Source organism: Equus asinus, chromosome 8, assembly GCF_041296235.1.
Source record: "Equus asinus isolate D_3611 breed Donkey chromosome 8, EquAss-T2T_v2, whole genome shotgun sequence".
Classification (NCBI taxonomy): Eukaryota; Metazoa; Chordata; class Mammalia; order Perissodactyla; family Equidae; genus Equus; species Equus asinus.
The window spans coordinates 80728880-80747221 of record NC_091797.1 but is presented as its reverse complement, the minus strand read 5'-3'; the positions used below and the strand labels follow the sequence as shown (position 1 = coordinate 80747221).

Genomic DNA, 18342 nt, shown 5'->3' with positions numbered 1-18342 from the left:
TTTTGTTTGTTTTATGGTCGAGAGAGATGGACTCCAACTGAGGAAATCCAGGAAGTCTGCTCGGAGGAGATAGCAATTTCAAGAGTCTGTCTTCGCAGTGTGAATATCTGTTTTCTCTAATACCAAACTTGGCATCCCCCTAGGAGGCTGCATCCTGGATTCCACAACCCAGAGCTCTGCCACTTTCTTTCCGGCTTTGGCTTTTGCCACAGCGGGCATCAGCAAAGAGTCCCCTCCTCTGAACACAAGGCAAACATTCAGAATCACCAGGATCTCCACCCAACGCCATGCCTGCCCCTCCCCCAATGGCCCCACATCTAAAGAGATTTGAGAAAGAAACACTCTGCTCTAAAACCCTTTGAGAACTGCCTCCCACTGGTTGGTCATGTCAGACCTACTTTTTGTCATTTGGTGACAAGGTTTAAAAAGGAGTGGGGGGAGGAATCCAGCAAATATTAAGACTTCATCCTCAGGATGGATGACCCACCACGCTTCCATCTAAAGTATGTGCATTCTGGTTATTTAGAATTACCTGTTTGTTTGGGAAGGATTTCTTCTCTTCCTTCCTCGTCTCCTAGCCGTCTCTACGGTGAAAAGGACGAAGCTGGGCGTGTAAGATTTTTTTTTTCCCTCGGCTGTGTTTATCCACCCAAGAAAGTATTTTAAGTACTTTGTTTCCATTATGCTATTCTGAGCCCATTACTTGGTGGGGTGATTAAAGATTGCTTTTGGCAAGAGAAGAGAAGACCAAGTGTTTGTTACTTCCACGACTGTTAGCCTTTCCCAGGCAGTCTTCAAAGGGAAAAACGTAAACACATGGCATACAAAATACATATTGGCTTCATGAGGGGAGCCCTGGAGAATGTCTGGTCCTTCACGTTTGCCTGGAATCTGAATAGCTGGGACAGGAGGCATGAAAAGCGCCCTTTCTAGGGCATCTTGGAAGCTACTGACCTCTGGGGTCCTTCTGTCTTCCTCTTTGCCTGCGTGTTCCTTGAGCTTTTTCCCTTGGCTGGGGTCTTGTTGGGAACTTCCCTACCCTTCCACCGGTGTTTCAATCCAGCCATGGACAAGACATGTGGGCTCTCTGCTTTCATGGGGCTTAGTCTTCCAGCGTGGTACGGACGTTATCCAAAGAACCTCTCAGGTAAGTTTCCAAGCGGTGATAAGTTTCGCGATGGAGAGGTACAGGGCGTATCCTGGGCACTGGAGTAGGAATCTGAGTTTCTCTTGGGGTCAGGGAGGACTTCCTTGCATGTGCAAATCTGAAAGATAAGCAGAAGCTGGGGAGGAAGAAGTCTTCCAAGCAAAGGCAGTGAGGCACGGTTTATTCAAAGGGAAAGAAGGTGGGGCGGCTGGAAGCCAGGGAACAAGTAGCTAGAAATGTAACAGGAGGTCGGGGAGGCTGGGGGAGCCCTCCCCAATAAGCAGATAGTGGGTGCTAAATACAAGTTAATGAAAATAGGAGTGAAAGGAAGAAGCATCGTTTACAATAGTCTCTGCTTGCTTTTTGTTTTTTTAAGATTGGCACCTGAGCTAACAACTGTTGCCAATCTTCTTTCTTTTTTTTTTCTGCTTTTTCTCCCCAAATCCCCCCGGTACATAGTTGTGTATTTTTAGTTGTGGGTCCCTCTAGTTGTGGCATGTGGGATGCCACCTCAGCACGGCCTGATGAGCGGTGCCATGTCCACACCCAGGATTCGAACCAACGAAACCCTGGGCCACCGAAGCAGAGTGTGCAAACTTAACCACTCGGCCACGGGGCCAGCCCCTCTGCTTTCTTAACAGCTGAGTGGTCCTTGGGCAAGAAATTTCACCGCTATAAGCCTCCATTCCCTCATCTGTCAAATGGGTATCATCAGTTCTACCTCCCAGGGTCTGCGGTACCCAGGTGGAACTCAATAAATGTTAGCTTCCTTGTTCCTTTCCAATTATCTTTAATGAGTTCGACTTTCCTCGTTTCACTTAGCATCTTGGGAGACTTGAATGAAGTGGAAAAACCCCATCACCATCTCGGATCGATCCCTCATTTGAATGAATGCCCAAGACTTGACAGTCCCCTGGTGACAGTCCTCCTGGCCAGGGGACCTCACTGCTTGCAAGGTTGTGGTAGTCACTCATCCTCCATCCCTCCCTTCAGATGGTCTCTTTGAAGCCAGCAACTGATGTCTCCGCAGGATCTTGGGGACATTAGCATCCGCCTGGCCTATCTCCCAGACTATTGTGACAAGCAGATGAGATAAAGCATGGGTGAGGTCTTCAGAGGCTCCATAAAGCCCAGGCTGGGGGAGGAGGGGACACTGCCTTGATCTAAATAGGGTTACAAGTTGCACAAATGCATTTTCCCTGAACTCGCTCCTTTAAGTTGAGGGCCTCTCAGATTCAAAATGGCACCTGCAAGTTCAGACATGTCCAGAGCGCTTAATACGTCTGGGAATCTCTCTCTTCTGGAGCCAAGTGGGCAGCTTCAGAAACTCCAACTGCTCAGGCGGAGGGAAAGCACTGGCGGGGCAGCCCATGTGCGTCCTCTGCTCCGAGACCTCTTGAGTGCTGGCGCCACGCTCTCTCCTTTCAGACACCCCTCTCCATTTCATCGTCCCCGCAACCTGGGGGACAGGGATTGGCCCTGGGGTTCCCATTTTTACAGATTTGATCCACAGGGAAGTTCAGCAACTTGCCCACAGCCTCGGTTATGAAATGCAAGAACAGAACTCCTGATTCTGAACACTCACTGTTCTTTACTCTTCAATGGTGTCCTGATGGCTATTTAGGACTCTCCTCCCTCCACCCCCCGGATGCAATTACCTGGGACCCAGGGAATCACTCTAGGACTGGTCAGGTCAATGGGGGCCTCCAAGTGGGGGTCTCTGCTTTGATGGCTGAATTTGGGTTTCTGGAGACTCCCAGGCTCCTGGCAGTTAACCGACACCTTCTATCTAGTCCTTCCATAACTGGTCTTCTTCCAATCTCGATTCTTCTGTGAAGCTCACTATAGTTCTAGAAAGTATGATCACCATCATAATCACCACAATTGGCTCTATTTATTAAGCACTTGCTAAGTGCTAGGCATTGAGCCAAGAGTTATGCATTTATTTCTTCCTGTGATGAATTTAAGAATTTTACAAAATGGCTATTGGTATCATCATGGCCATTTCACAGACAAGAAAACTAAGGCTCAGAGAGGGGAAAATCTTTACCCAAAGACGCAAGCTAGTAAATGGCAGAGCCAAATCTGAAATTCGCTCTGGCTGACCCCAGGCTTTCAGCCCCCACACATTGCCTGCTTTTCTGCCTCCACACTTTGACAAAGGTCTCTGCTCAAAAAGACTGTACCAAAATCCAGTAAAATCCCACCCAGCCAAACCCTGAGGCCCAACCCAGGCTTGCAGGTCCCCCTCTATCTCTGTCCCCAGGCCTCAGTTTCCACACCTGTGGAATAGGGAACTGGACTAGATGAGCCCGTAGGTCCAGCTCGAGTCTGGACAACTAGAACTCCATACAGGAGCAGCAGCCCCCTCGTCTCCAACCCCATCCCAGTCCTGCATCCTCCTCAGAACATTTCTCTCTTCATAGGGAAGACGGGTGGAGACTTCTACAAATTCACCCTGTTTCTCTTGCTGACTTCCAAGAGTGAGGGGAGAAGGTCTGAAGTCACAGCTGGGCTCCTTTTGGCCCCACCGCACACACCCTGGGCTCCCTCTCGGGCTCTTCCCATTCTGGGAGCCTACCTTGGCTTTTTCCTGCCTGAAATTTTCCCTCATTTGACTGGCATGAGAGTCCAGACGCTGAGGTTGCAATCGGAGTCATAATCTCCAGGAAGTCGGCGCCATCTTGACTGTGAGCCTTGAAAAGATGTAGATCCAAGTCTTTAGAGCCAGAGCGAGCTGGGTTCAAATCCCAGTACTGCCACGAACTAGCTGCATTTTCCTTGTCCCTGTGACAGACAGTTATGGATTCAGCACTCATAAAGATCCTACTGTGTGTCTGGATCTGTGCTACAGGGCACAGTGTTGAACAGAGAAACAAGGTCTCCGCCATCTTGGAGCTTTCTAGTTGGAAGAGTAGAGCACGCAGGAGAGGTAGACAGTGAGCAAATACGCATAAGATTTTCAGAGGTAAATAACACAAGGCAAAAATATGGGAAATAGTGGGGGACCAGCTTTTGATGGGCTGGTCAGCAAAGGTATGTGTAAGGAGAGGATAGTTGAGGGGAGTCTTGATCGTGGAGAGCACCATATGAAGGGCTAGAGAAAGCATCCAGGCAGAGGGAACAGCAAAGGTGCTTGCTGGGCTTCAAGGTCAGAAGAAAGGTCAGTGTGGCTGAAAGGAGTGAACTAGGGGCATGCAGGAGCCAGATTACAGAGGACTTTGGAGGTCATAGTACAGAGTTTGGATTTTATTTTAGAGCCATGGGAAGCCACTGGAGAACGGTAAAAAAAACTGGTTTCACTTTTTCACAAAAGCACACTTTGAAGAAACTCTCCAATTCTTCCCAAGTGGCTGTACCATTTTGCATTCCCTCCAGCAGAGTATGGGTGTTCCAGTTGCTCCACATCTTTGCCAACACTTGAAATGGTCAGTCTTTTTTCATTTTTGCCATTGTGTTGGGTGTGTAGTGCTGTCTCATTATGGTCTTTTTATTTTCCTGATGAATGGTGTTGAGTACCTTTTTATGTGCTTCTTGACTATTCCCACAGCTGCTTCTGGGAAGTGTCTGTTAAAATCTTCTGCCCATTTTTAAATTGAGTCATTTGTCTTCTTATTAGTGAGTTAGAGGACTTCTTTTAAGATTCTGGGTACACGTCGTTTGTCAGATAAATGATTTACAGATACGTTCTCCCAGACTTTGGCTTTTCTTTTCATTTTCTTAACAAGGTCCTTCAAAGACCAGAAGTTTTAAATCTTGATAAAGTCCGATTTGTCATTTATTTTTATTCTACGCTTTATGCTTTTTGTGTCCTAACTAAGAAATCGGTGCCTACTCCAAGGTCACAAAGGTTTTCTGGTATGTTTTCTTCTAGAAGTTATACAGTTTTAAGTTTAGGGTTACCTTTATGTCATTTATATTAAAACGTTAGACATGCACTTACCATATATCTCAGCAACTCCGCTCTTAGATATCTGCCCAAGAAAAAAGGCGCATGTCCACAAAAACACTTACACTTGAATGTTCGTATCAGCATTATTCACAATAGACAAAAACTGGGAAAACCCAATGTCCATCTATAGGCGAATGGATATACTGCCATACTCCCATATAATAGAATGTTACTGGCCAAGAAAAAGGAACCACTGATCCATGCAACAATGAGGATAGCTCTCAAGACTACAATGCTGAGCAAAAGAAGCCAGACACAAAAGAGTTCGCACTGGATGCTTCCATTAATATGAAACTCTAGAAACGATCAAGCTCACCTATAGTGACAGAAAGTGGTCACTGGGGACAGAAAGGGACAGATCAGTGGTCCCTGGGGCCAGAGTGTACAGGTGGAGATACACAGGTGACTGGGAAGGGGCAGAAGGGAACTTTGGGGGTGAAGAAGAATGTTGTATATCTTGATTGTGTTGCTGGTTACAAGGATGCAGACATTTGTCAAAACTCATTGAACTGCATACTTGAAATGGGTGCATTTTATTTTGTGTAAATCACACCTCAAGAAAGTGGACTTTTGAAAAAAAAAAAAAGGGGGCAAAACAGATGCTGATGCAGAATGGGCCCAGGGTGGGGACAGGGAGGAGAGTGAGGCCACCAGGAGTCATCCAGGTGGGAGATGCAGGTGACTTGCTCCAGGGTGGTCCCCGAAGCAGGCAGTAGTTTTTGCTGTTGTGGTTATTACCATGTTGTTGTTGCTTTTCCGCCTTGTCCTCGCCTGGGCCAGGGGCGGGCTCTCTTCTGTAGATGAATGGACCACTTTGCCCTCCCCGAGGCCTGCCCTCTTCTCTGCTGAGTCATCCCTCAAGGTTATCGTGGGGAACAAAGCTTTGACTTCCCACTGACATCCAGACAGCTGAGGCACACACTCAGAAAACTGCATCACTGGCCAAGGAAACTCTGAGAGCACCTGTGAGCCGCCCCCAGCCTCCCAGGCCCCTCCCCTCCTTTCCAAACCTTCTCCTGGAGCTCGTTCCAGGGCACTGAGACCCGTCTCTAAGGGAACTGCATTAGTTTCCTGGGACCGCCCTAACAGAGTACCACGGACTGGGGGGCTGGAAACAACAGAAATTAATTCTCTCACAGTCCCGGAGACCAGAAGTCTGAAATCAAGGTGTCAGCAGGGTCGCCTTATAAGGACACCAGTCATCGGATTAGGGCTCACCCTAATCCAGTATCATCTTCCCTTAACTTGGTTATGTCTGCAAAGACCCTACTTCCAAATAGGGTCACATTCACGGGTATCCTGGTTAGGACTTGAACATATCTTTTTGAGGGACACAATTCAACCCAGTACAGAGACCTTATTTTCCTGTGACATCAGATAACTCAGTTCAAAAGGAAACTCCCTCAGGGCGGGGCAGCTGGTTGGAGAAGAGAGGAAAGAACCGTGGACTGGGAATCGTGCAGATACTGGGTTCAGATCTCGGGTCGGCCACTAACTTGCTGTGTGATGCTGGTCAGTCCATGACTTCATTTTGGGACTCAGTTTCACCATTTTTAAAATGGATCTGTTGATCCCTGGCTGCATCGTGGGGCTCTTGGGAAGTAATGGATATGATAGCATTTATGGGGCACCTACAGTATACCGGGACCCATGCTAAGCACTGCACACATTTCATCCCATTCGAACCTCGCAATGGCTGTAGGGGAAACCGACGTCACACAAACGAGGAAACTGAGGCTCAGGGAACTAAGTAACTTGAGTTTCCCCCGTCCACTCAACCCCTGAACATCTGTCAATGGTCTGCCTCCCTCTGCTCCACTGGCATCAATTCTGACTTGGATTCTAAAAATGGCCTCTGGTCTTACATCCACCCCAAATCTATCTCTGAAGCCAGAAAGACATTTTTTTTGCTAATGAAACTCCCTTGCATAAAATTCCTCAGTGGCTCCCTATGACCCTCAGAATAAGGCCTAAGTTCCCCAAAGAGGCTAACCAGGCCCTGGATGATCTGAGCCCAGCCAAACTCCATCCACATCTCTCTCTGCTCCCTTCCCAGGATAACACCTACTCATTCTTCAGAATCCAGCTTAGATGCCCCTTCCTCCAGGAAGTCTTCTTTGCCTGTCCCTCAGGTGGGAGGCAGGTTGTCCTACTCAGTACTCCAAGAACACGCTTCCTAACTGTCATGATGGTGCTCAGCACAGTGCATCCTGTCGCCCATTAACTTGTCCATCTGCTCCAGATGGCAGGGGATATACAAGGGGGCTAGCACATGGTGGTTCATATTCCTCAAATGTCATGGGCCACACAACCTCCAGTGCACAGAGGAAAGCCAGGATTAGAAGCCACTACTGGCTGACTCCAGGGACTGTGTTTTGTCTACTATCCCACATGGGGGTCAGCGGAAGCACAAGAATCTATCCGGACCAACAGGCCCCAGAGAGGCTAGGCCCAAGTGTGCAGGGGCCTGGTATGGCAAACATGCCTCCACTTTCCCCTCCCACATCCAGGGCAGACATTATTAATGGATCACAGCACTCCTTCTCACTGATCCCAGGCTCAGCACAGGGCCCCAGCCAGTCCCTACCAGTTGATCCAAACCACCACCTGACGATGAAGTCTATTTGCCCATGTGATGTGCTATCCAGCATCCCTATTTGGCAGGCAAGGAAAATGAGGCTCAGAGAGAGCACTGGCTTTCCCGAGACCACAGGGAAGTTCACACGGGCGCACGGACAGGGTCTCTCCTCTCCCAGTTCAGTGCTGTTCTCCTGACCTCTGGAGCTCAACTCCTCATGCTGTGTGGTCCACCTACCCTGGGGACATCTAGAGAAAGATGCATTCTTGTGAAACTGGGGCCAGGTGACTCAAGGAAGTTTCCAAGAACAAGAACAGGATGGCCCTGGGGACCGACTTTTCTTTTTAAAAGTTGTCCAGAGGCAACTCCAGCCTCTGTCTCTTTCCCGTGAGTCTAACCAGCCAGCTGCTTGCCACGTGCTCACTGCCGCCAAGGAAATCCAGCACCTGAGTATGTGGACTGCAGACCATCTGGGATGAGCAGAATTTCCAGACCAAAAAATGGAAGGCTTTCCTGGATACACCCTGAAGCACAGTGGCCCACTTTCTCCCTTTTTTAAAAACAAATCTTTTTTTTTTTTTAAAGATTGGCACCTGAGCTAACATCTGTTGACAGTCTGCTTTTTTTCTTTCTTCTTCTCCCCAAAGCCCCCCAGTACATAGTTGTATATTCTAGTTGTAGGTTCTTCTAGTTCTGTGATGTGGGACGCTGCCTCAGCATGGCCTGATGAGCGGTGCCATGTCTGTGCCCAGGATCTGAACCAGCGAATCCCGGGCCACCTGGAGCAGAGCGCACGAACTTAACCACTCGGCCACTCACTGGGCCGGCCCCCAAAATAAATCATTTATTGTGGAATAATTTTAGATTGACAGAAAAGTTGCAAAGATGATATAAGAATCCCCATACACACTTGGTTCAGTTCCCCCTTCTGCCATCAGCTTGCGTTGCCATGGGACATTGCTCAAAACTAAGAAACCAACCTTGGTACATTATTATTAACTCAACTCCAGATTTCATTCTGATTTCACCCATTTTTCTGTTCCAGGATCCAGCCGAGGGCGCCATGTTGCCCTGAGCACTTTCTGTTTTTGGTAAATTCCTTCCCCGGCTTTCTCCCTTTTTCTTGGCGGCTCATGTCCCCTCGCACTCAGAAACGGATGTTGTCTCGTTGTTTTCTCGGCTCTGATTCATTTTACAGATTACGGTTTGGGGAAGCTTCACCTGATGATTTCTAATATTGTAAACGACTCTTCTCGGCCACATTCATTTTTCCTCTTTCTGTTTTAAAGCCTAGTTCACATCATCAAAATGGCCCCTGGCACTTCCTGGAGAACTTGGCAGAGCATTTTACTGTATTTCTAAAAAAAAAAAAGTTCTGCTTTTTTTTTTTTTCCCAGCACCCCGCCGCCCCCCTCCAAGTTCGTTTGTTCTTTTTATGACTAAGGATATTTATCTCCTGCCTGCTTTAGAAGTTTATGGGCCCCTTTCCCTTTGAATTCCAGGCCAAGGTCAGTAGCCTCTGGGTTGTGATGTCACAGTGCGTTGCCTTGGTTACTGCTGTGACGTCATCAGACAAACGGCGGTGGGGGGGGGTGGCCTGGCGAGGAGAAGGTCTTTGAAACAGACTCCCTCTTTCATCTGCTGTTTGTGAGGAAACGGCTGCTGCTTTTGGAAGGAGTTTTGAGAAACTGAGAGACGCTAAAGGGAAGAGTTAATAAGAGGATTTACTACCCCCCGGGAAATGCCACAGACCCCCTAAACGTCGGGGCGCAATCAAAGACTGCAGACTTGTGGAGGGGAAAAACCTAAAGGAGCAAATGCATTCCGAGAAACCAGAACCCTGTATTTGTACAAAGACCATCCGTAAGCCACAAGAAGAAACACACACACACACACACACTCTCTCTCTCTCCCACGCATGCGCACGCACACGCGCGCGCACGCATACAAATGGACCCTGTCGACCATATTGCCTCTAGATGGAATGTATTTCATGAGGTGTCTCCTGCTCTTTAATCTAATCTAATCTGTCTCTCCCCCAGCATAAAAGCTAAAGAGAGGAATTACAAGCCAGGAATGCTTGGTTTCAAAGGCTTTTTAATAAAAAGAGAAAAGAAAAAGAACAAAAACTGAGTGAAAGCTCAGCGGACAGTTTCATGCCATTAAAACAGCATCTTGAAAAATGTTCATCTTTTTTTTCTGCTAGGGTCAGGGGAAGGGAGAAAAATGTGTTTTTATTGTGAACATGTGTCAAGAAGACTCAGTCACATAAACTCGGTACCCACAATAAGTGTGTTTGTGTAGTAGTTAACATGAGATCAGAGACGTGAGTTTTGCCAAAAGGCCATTGTCAGCATGGGACAGATTATGTGGGTCAAGAATCCGGTTTTCCAAACGCCGCGTACGTTGTGCTCGTTGTAATTAAGCGCTCTGTCATCTAACGACAAAGCAAGAATGACTCCCAGACGGGATTATACCTAAAACACAGTTTCCAAATGTTTCTTCTTGGCAAATCTTTTAAGGAAACTCTATGCAGAAAGAATGTCAAGACATCTGTAATTAGATCTTAGAGAAAAGGGTGGAAGATTGGGGGCCAGTTTTTATTTTGTCTCTCCAAGAGACCCCCATGCCCCGTCCTCCTGTGTCCTGGTGTCAGGGGTCTTATCCATCACGAGTCCTTTGGTTCATCTATCTTTCATTCACCTTCGGCGAGGGTCTCCAGGAACGCTTGCGATGCCAAGTCCCCCTCAGAAAGTTTATTGCAGCAGCTGTGAAGGCAGAAACAGCAACATCCAAACGGTCTTGAGCCGGGCCCACGCTTCGGATTGGGTGACATTCCATTTCCGGGGGTTTCTGCCTTGTTACGGGCCTGGAGGTCTTATGAAGAAAGCAGGATGAAGTGCAATTTGCCGGCCGCAGCGCTGCATTTCAGAAGATATTTGTATTACAAGGAAAACTGAAGCAAGAAACAGGGGTGAAAAGGGGCCCCTCCAAACCCAGTCATTTAAAATCTTTGGAGTGGCCGCAGGGAGGCGTGTGAGAAGCAGGGCGCGTATCCCCATCTTGATCTGATGCTGAACGTCAAGTTTGTGTCTGTCTGCAGTTTTCCATGTTGAAATGGGTCTGCTTGTGTTGGAACATGCTGCCACAGGCCTGTGGGTCTTTTGCGTGTGTTTGCAAGCATGTGATGTCTCTCTGTGCATGCGACGGGGGGGGTGCCATCTCTGAGATCATTGCTGTGTGATTTTCAGAGGCTCCGAGGTGCTTGCCACACGCGCCGGGGCATTTAGAACTTTATGGATGTGCACGAAAGAGCGACTGAGAAATGTACTCTGTTCATTATACATTACACTCTCTTTCCCAACCCACAGGCTATCTGCAGACCTCTCAGCTCTTTATCACCCAAATACGATCTTAGGGTATTCGCAAAGCAAAGCACGCCATAAATCTCAAGACAGGCTGGAACCTGGAGACTTTAAAACGAAGGAAAGAAATGCGACGGGAGATGGCTAAGAGGGGCATTTTGATGAAGAGCCCGCTGCTCCTAACGAAGCACTTCTCCATGACTCCAACTTAGAAGCAATTTTCTCTTGGCACTAGGTGGGACCAATCCCAGCATTTGGGGTTTTCTCCTCTCACCCGACCCCCTCCCCTTCCCCGTGCTAACAGTCAAGAACAGATGTGGCCCACTTTATAAATGCTGACCAGCTGGGCAGGCTGCAGCCAGCATCCACACAGCTTTTCCCAAATGCTGATGCCTGAGGAGGCCTCTGGGAGGGAGATTGGGGTCTCTCAGACACATCTCTTGGCCTCCTTGCTTCTAGAACCTTCTTTGGGTTTCCCTAAAAGAGAGGTGTTAAAGAAAATATGGAATGCTTATATTGTATTTTGCTTTGGGCATCCACGTGGCTGTACTGCTGTTCATAAAGACCAGAAATGCCAGAAGAATAATAATCTAGGGTCTTCTGGACAGAGATGGGCTTGTGTGCGTGACAAGGGTTCAGGAAAGAGGTGTAAGGCCAGCCTTTCCTCTAAATGAGTGAAAAGACGCCAGCTCTGACCATTGCCCATGTAGATTATTTTCCCCTCCTCCAGAAGATGAAAAGGACCATTTGTTTTCAGAAATCTCAACCTGACGTATTGGTCCATTTCACACGTCAGTTTGCAGTTTGCTCCCCTCCGAGGGGCCGCTGGGAGAATCCACAAGGCAGGAAATTCAATTCAACACAAGCCCGGTGACATCTCTGTTTGGGGTGCGTGTGCATGTGTGTGTGTGTATGTGTGTTTGTATAGAGGCTGATGACGTGTTCTCCTCAGTCAGACCCGTGCTTAGTAGACTTATTGTTCCTGTAGCTTTAGAAACAGCGGGAAGGATTCTAGAGAATCGTTTAAATAAAGCTGCTCATAAACCGTCCTCCACGGGGTTTGGAAAGCAGAAGAAACCTGTGCCATTTGGATTTTTTTTTAAGACAGCCTTCTCCTGTTCTCCAAATGCGTTCATTTAATATATGTTTCTCCCTCAACACACACACTTACAGCTTTTGATTCAGGTGTAAAATACATAGAGAAAAGCACATATATCATAAGTGTACTCAGCATCTAGAAAAAAAAAAAAAGACGTCTCCGGAAGTCCCTGTGGTGGTCTCCCCTCCCCACAAAGGGCACCACTATCCTGCTTCACTCTGCCTCTTTTTGTGCTTTGTATAAATGGTGCTACACGGCATCACACTTTAGTATCTGGCTCCTTTTATTCAAAATTAAGTGTGTGAGATTCACCCGTGTCGTTCTGTGTATTTGTAGATCAATGATTTTCAACAGGGAGTAATTTTACCTCCCGTCGGGTGACGTCTGGAGACATCTTTGGTTGTTACAACTGGGGGGCATCTAGTGGGTCCGGGCCAGGGATGCTGCTTAACACCCTATCACACAGAGGACAGCCCCCCCACGACCGAGAATCATCTGGCCCAGAACCTCAGTGATGCCGAGGTTGAAAAGTCCGGATCAATCACTCCTGGTTGCTCTTTGATTCTCCTGCAGTGCCGTTTTTAAAGCTTCCTGGATACTCACGCAGGCACGGCGGAGTTAGCCTAAACTAAACTTCAAGTTCAAAGGCTCGGCTCAGGGGCAAGTTTACTGACCTCTCGTTTCATCGCCAAGGTGGGGGCAGGGAGGGTAGGGAAGGGAGTGGAAGTGGCGAGGAGGAAAACGGAAAGAAGGGTCGTCCCTAATGATTTCTTAATCTCGTCTGGTGACGAATTCCACCTTAGAAGGTCTGAGCAAGCCACCCATGCTGCTTTGGCAAGCAGGGGAAGGAAATGACAGAGAAATTCTTAGGAACACAGGCACACTGAGGCACGCAGACATAAACAGATGACCCCACGAGTCCAAACACGCACCTCCCACGGCCCTGAGTACACACACACACACGCATACACACACGCACACACGCTCACTAGCTACCAGGCCACACTTGGACAGAGGACAAAACAGAGGCCAGCATTGTTCTTAAAGGGACCCCTTCCAAGTCCAGCCACTTACAGACATAGTTAGGACTTATTGTGGGGACCACGTCACAATACGTACAAATATTGAATCATTGTGTTGTATACCTGAAACTAACATGTTACATGTCAATTATACCTCAATTAAAAGTTTTTAAATTTTTTTTTTAATTAAAAAAAGTAAATAGTTAAGATGACTATGTGGACAGAAACCCAGCCAGGGCAGGGAACACATCCATCTTGTTTGCCACCGTATATATGTATCATTGGGCCTCCGCTAGGTTTCCTAATCTCGGCACTATTGCTATTTCGAACTGGATGATTCTTTGTCGTAGCGGTTATCCTGTGCATTGCAGGACGTTTAGCAGCATCTCTGGCCTCTACAAATTAGATGCGCCCCATGTTGTGACAAAGTTTTCTGGAGACAGCGCCCAAGGTCCCCTGGGGACGTCGCCCCCCAGTTGAGAACCCCAGCCCCAGCCCAGTGCTGGCTCATAGATGAAATATTTGTCAATTGAATGAGTAAACCACTCTCATCCTTTCCTGAAAATAAGTGGACGCTGGCGGAGACTCAGAGGGTTCCCTCCCCTTCGGCATCCACATATGTGGACCAAGAGTTAAAACCACAGACAGGCAGAGGCGAGGCGGCCCCGGGCGCCCTCCTGCAGCAGGGATCCTGCACTCCCAGGCTCAGGCCTGGGCCACAGAGCGAGCGGCTCTGCCCGGGTGGGGGCCATCACTGCCGTCATGACAGCCTTTGAAGAAGTGGCCCCCAGAGAGATGCCCACGCCACATGTGCTCTGCCGTTTCCTGGAGGGACACTAATGCACTTTTCCGGACCCTGATTGGGTTTTAATTGTGTTTGGAACATTGTGCCTCCCACACACCAGCTGACTTCACTGCCGCATTCAGAATCGTTTTCACCTTTCCCTTCTCTTTTCTCCAGCATGTCTGCAGAACTTCAGCTGGTGGGGGCGGGGAGGGGTGATCTGGACCAGAAAGGGCATCTACGGAACTTTCCACACCATCAAACTGCGGCTTCCTCTATGCTCTAAACCTCCCAAGGACACCTGGGTCTGCGGACAGGCTGGGAAGGGGGACTTCAGACAGACTTAGGTATAGGCTCACATGTCTACTTTTTGCATGTGGCAGACAGTACTTAAAGATCATATATTCATTCAGCAAACATCCTCCGAATGTCAGTAGGTACCAGACACTGAGTTTGCAGAGATAAACGATCTGCTTCTTGCCTTCAAGTAGCAAGAGGAAGAGAACGAGTAACAGCTCCTTTGGCATTTATTCAGTGCCAGGCACTGTTTTTTCCACTTTATAAATAGTCACTCAATGGAAATAACCCTCTGAGTTAAGTCCCATTGTTCCTCCCGAATTATAAGTGAGAAATTGAGGCTGACTTAGGTAAAGTCACTTGGCCAAGAGGACATGATACTTAAGAGGCGGAGTTAAAACTTCAAACTCAAGTAGTGGCTAGCAGTGGTTCTCAGCCAGGGGCAGTTTGGGCCCCCAGGGGACCTTGGGCAATGTCTGGAGACATTCTGGGTTGTCCTATCCTGAGGATGGGGGAGCTACCAGCATCTAGAGAGTGGAGGCCATGGATGCGCCCAACATCCTGCAATGCCCAGGGAAGCACTCCCCACCCCCAGCAATTAAGAATCATCAGCCCCAAATGTCCACAGAGCTGAGCCTGAGAACCCTGGGCTGGAGGCTCGGTGTTCTGATCGCTGGCTGCAGCCCAGGGATGTCTTCAGGGGTCCTGGGAACACACTCAGCCAGCCCGCGTTGTCCTGACCAGCACCCCTGAATGGAGTCGTGGCGAGCATCTAAGTGACGACCCAGCCACTATATTGGATAAGGGTGCAATCACGCTGCTTGAGTCCAAATTCGCTCTTTGCCCTTTTTAAAGTCAGGTGACCTTTGGCGAGTTCCTCAGCCTCAGTTTCCTCGTCTGTTACACGGGAATATCAACCTCCGCCCGCACAGGGGTGTTGTGATGATTCGATGAGCTGACCCGGGTGGAGAACTCCACACTGTGCCTAACACATCACCAGCACTCCACACATATCGGCTATGAGGAGGCAGGAAGGGGACCCCACATCCCAGGCAGGTGGAATCGATCTGATAGCTACTTCAAGGCAAGGACACATTGTACATAAAGGTCCTTGGTAAACTGTAAAGTGCCGTGAGCGTATTAGTCTTTGTTACCTTCAAACCCTGGATTGATTCCTGAGTCCAGTGAGGTTTATGAGAGGGCCTGCTAAAAGGCTAGGTGCTGGAGTGACTGACCTCTCAAAGCCAGCATGACCCCACCCTGAGAGGAATCACCAAACTGGGCCAACAATACTCACCCAGTTGACGTCACCGTGACCACTTGTGTGTCCAGTCCGATAGCTCACAGCCTCCCAACAAGGAGCCAGTTCCTCCTTCGGTAAACAGCTCAGGTTGCACTTAGCCAGGTGTATGGATCATTTCTTTTTACTAATACAATAAATGCATAATTTTAATTGCACATTCAGTTCTCTATTCCCTAACCCTGGGTTCAATTTCTGGCCCTACATCATACTTTGCATGTTATCTTGGACTGATTATCAAAGCTTTCTGGCCTCACTTTTCTGTCTGTAAAATAGAGTTGAATTATATCTACCTCTGGTAATTTAAAAGCCTATCCCCAAATTCTTTGGCACTCTTCTCATCCAAATATGGGTCTACGTCCCTTCTCCTTGAATCTGGATGGGTTGTGACTACTTCAACCAATAGACCATGGCAGAAAGAATGCTTTGCACTTCCAAGAGGGGTCATGAAAGCATGATGCGGCTCCTGCCTTATCTGCTGGAACACCGGGCCTTGGAGCCCTGAATCACCGTGGAAGAAGTCTAGTAACCCGAGGCAGCCGTGTTGTGAAGAAGCCCAGGCCACACGCAAAGGCCCCATTAGGTGCCCTGATTGGCAACCTGAATCTTCAAGTCATCCCAGCCTTGAGTCTTCAGACGAAATAAAAGAGCCAGCCATCAAATCACCACCAGTCTTAGGGTCTCCCCAACTGAGTCCTGAGACATCATGGAGCAGAGATAAGGTATTCCCGCTGAATTCTGGCTTAAGTCCTAACCCACAGAATCCATGAGTTGTTTTAAACTGCTAACCGTGGGGGAGATTTGTTACACAGCAAGAGCAACCAGAACACTATCTCAGATGACAGTTGTAAGGATTAAGTTAGCTAAAATATGTCAGTGCTCTCCCTCAGTGCCAGAAGAGGCTCTCAGAGAGCATCAATCTTTCTCCTTCACTTTATATATATTTTTTTCTTTATGACCACAGTGACTTTTTTCCCTCCAGTTTTATTTGACAAACACTGGGAAAATAGGCTTTTCTAGCTATTTCCATTCTGTCTAGGCCATGGAGTCACGTTGGTAAACAAAATCATGGGATGATCATAATGGATCCAGATCTGGCTCTAAGCTGAAGATTCATAGCAAACCTGATCACTGACTCCCCACACAGCTTTATAGCTCACTTAACACATGGTCTTTGGGGCCACAAGGCAAAGAAAACCCTCCCAAGAAAAAAATAGAGCACAGTTCAAGTCAAAGGTACCCCACGATGTCATCACAAAGCAGAGTTCTCAAGGATGCAGGATCTTGATGCTACAGGGTGTCTCCTCTCGGGAAAAATTTCCCAAATCAAGATTTAGCCTCAGGACACTGAAGAAATGTGCCGTGGAAGAATCTGCCTCAGGCCATTCTTTGCCAGTCCTGCAGCTATTAGATCTGTGAAATAACTAGGGTTTTAAAAAGATGCCCCACTGCCCTCTCTCTATTGGAGTTTAATGGGCATGAATTGTGCCAGGCTCTCTGCTGGAGGGTGGGAATTCAGAGAAGGAGAATTCCCAGCCCCCACACTGCAGAACCCAGCACTGAATCCGTTCTCACTTGAACAAGTCCTTCCAATAACCCAGGACTTTGCACACTAGAAAGCATGTTATCAATGGAGGCAAGAGTTGAGTGAAAAGCCAAGTCAAGGCTGAGGGAGTCTAAATGTCTCCCAAACCAAGAGGCCAGATGGAAATGAGAAGAGTTGGAAGCAGGGATTAGAGAGATGGTAAGAGGTGAGACACAGGAAGTCAGAGTAGATGGGGTCAGGGATGGGTAAGTGAAGGCAGTGCCCCAGAAGAGGCCTGGCTATTGGTGCGAATGTTTTGGATGCTATGGCTAAGCCGTCGGGTTAGCTGATCCAAATCCATTCCCAACATCCTTCTCCCTTCCTGTCTCCTACAATAGGGTCTTCAAAAGAAAAGATTCATTTTCCTGGCCCCTTGGCAGCTAGAACAGACCCTGTGGCACAGTTTAGGCCAATAGAATGTATGCAAAGGTCTTTGGGGAGGATTTGGGGGAGAGTATTGATTTCTTCTCAAGGAGAAAGGCTCAAGAGAAAAGGCTTCTGGTGCCCAGTCCTTTCTCCTTTCTGTCTTAATGCAGATGTGATGCCTGGAGCTGAGGCAGCCATCTTTGAACATGAAGAAGACAGTACAAGAATAAAAAGCCAAAATGCCAAGGATGTTGGAATGATCAACCAGAAAGCCGGGATCCTGATGACTTCATAGGGAAGCTGGATCAATGTCAGCAGCAGCAACCTCTGGATTACTCATCATGTGAGAAAAATAAACCCACCATTGTTTAAACTACTGTTAGACTTCCTGCTACTAACGGTCTTCCTAGCAGATTTGTATTTCTGTCTTGCTATATATAGAGCTGTTGGCGGGAATGGTGCAGCTTTGCTCAATGAGCTGTGAGTGGGACACAGATCCCACCCAGTAAAGTATTGGTAACACACCACCTAAACCATCAGAAGAGGTCTTTATGGACAGTTGGAAACAACCTAATTGTCCAGCCGTGGGGGATGTATTAGCCAAACCACACACAGTACATCCTTACAATGGAACACAACTCCGCCCCTAAGAAACAATGATGCAGAGACAAATCTGTTGACAGGGAGAAGCCTATTCTATGTTGTGAAGATTTTTAAAAGCAGATGATCAAACAACATGGAAAGAGAAATCTAGAAATATGTTCACCTGAAGGTAAACAGTAGCTGCAATTTGGATTTTTGTTGTTGTTATTGGTCTGGTTATTTTCCATATTATTCAAATATTTTA

General features: G+C 47.8%; 1 long non-coding RNA gene across 15 annotated transcripts in view; it reads right to left on the bottom strand.

The window, feature by feature from the left end:
* Positions 1-18342, bottom strand: part of LOC123287650 (uncharacterized) — a 216701-nt gene that overhangs the window by 186350 nt on the left and 12009 nt on the right. The window contains exon 2 of one of the 15 annotated variants that reach the window (XR_011505348.1): positions 15542-15671. The exons of 13 other annotated variants lie outside the window; for them this stretch is intronic. This is a non-coding gene — a long non-coding RNA (uncharacterized lncRNA). Of the gene's footprint in view, positions 1-532; positions 670-15541; positions 15672-18342 lie in introns of those variants that run through there. One more of the 15 variants, XR_011505354.1, reaches the window with a different exon arrangement.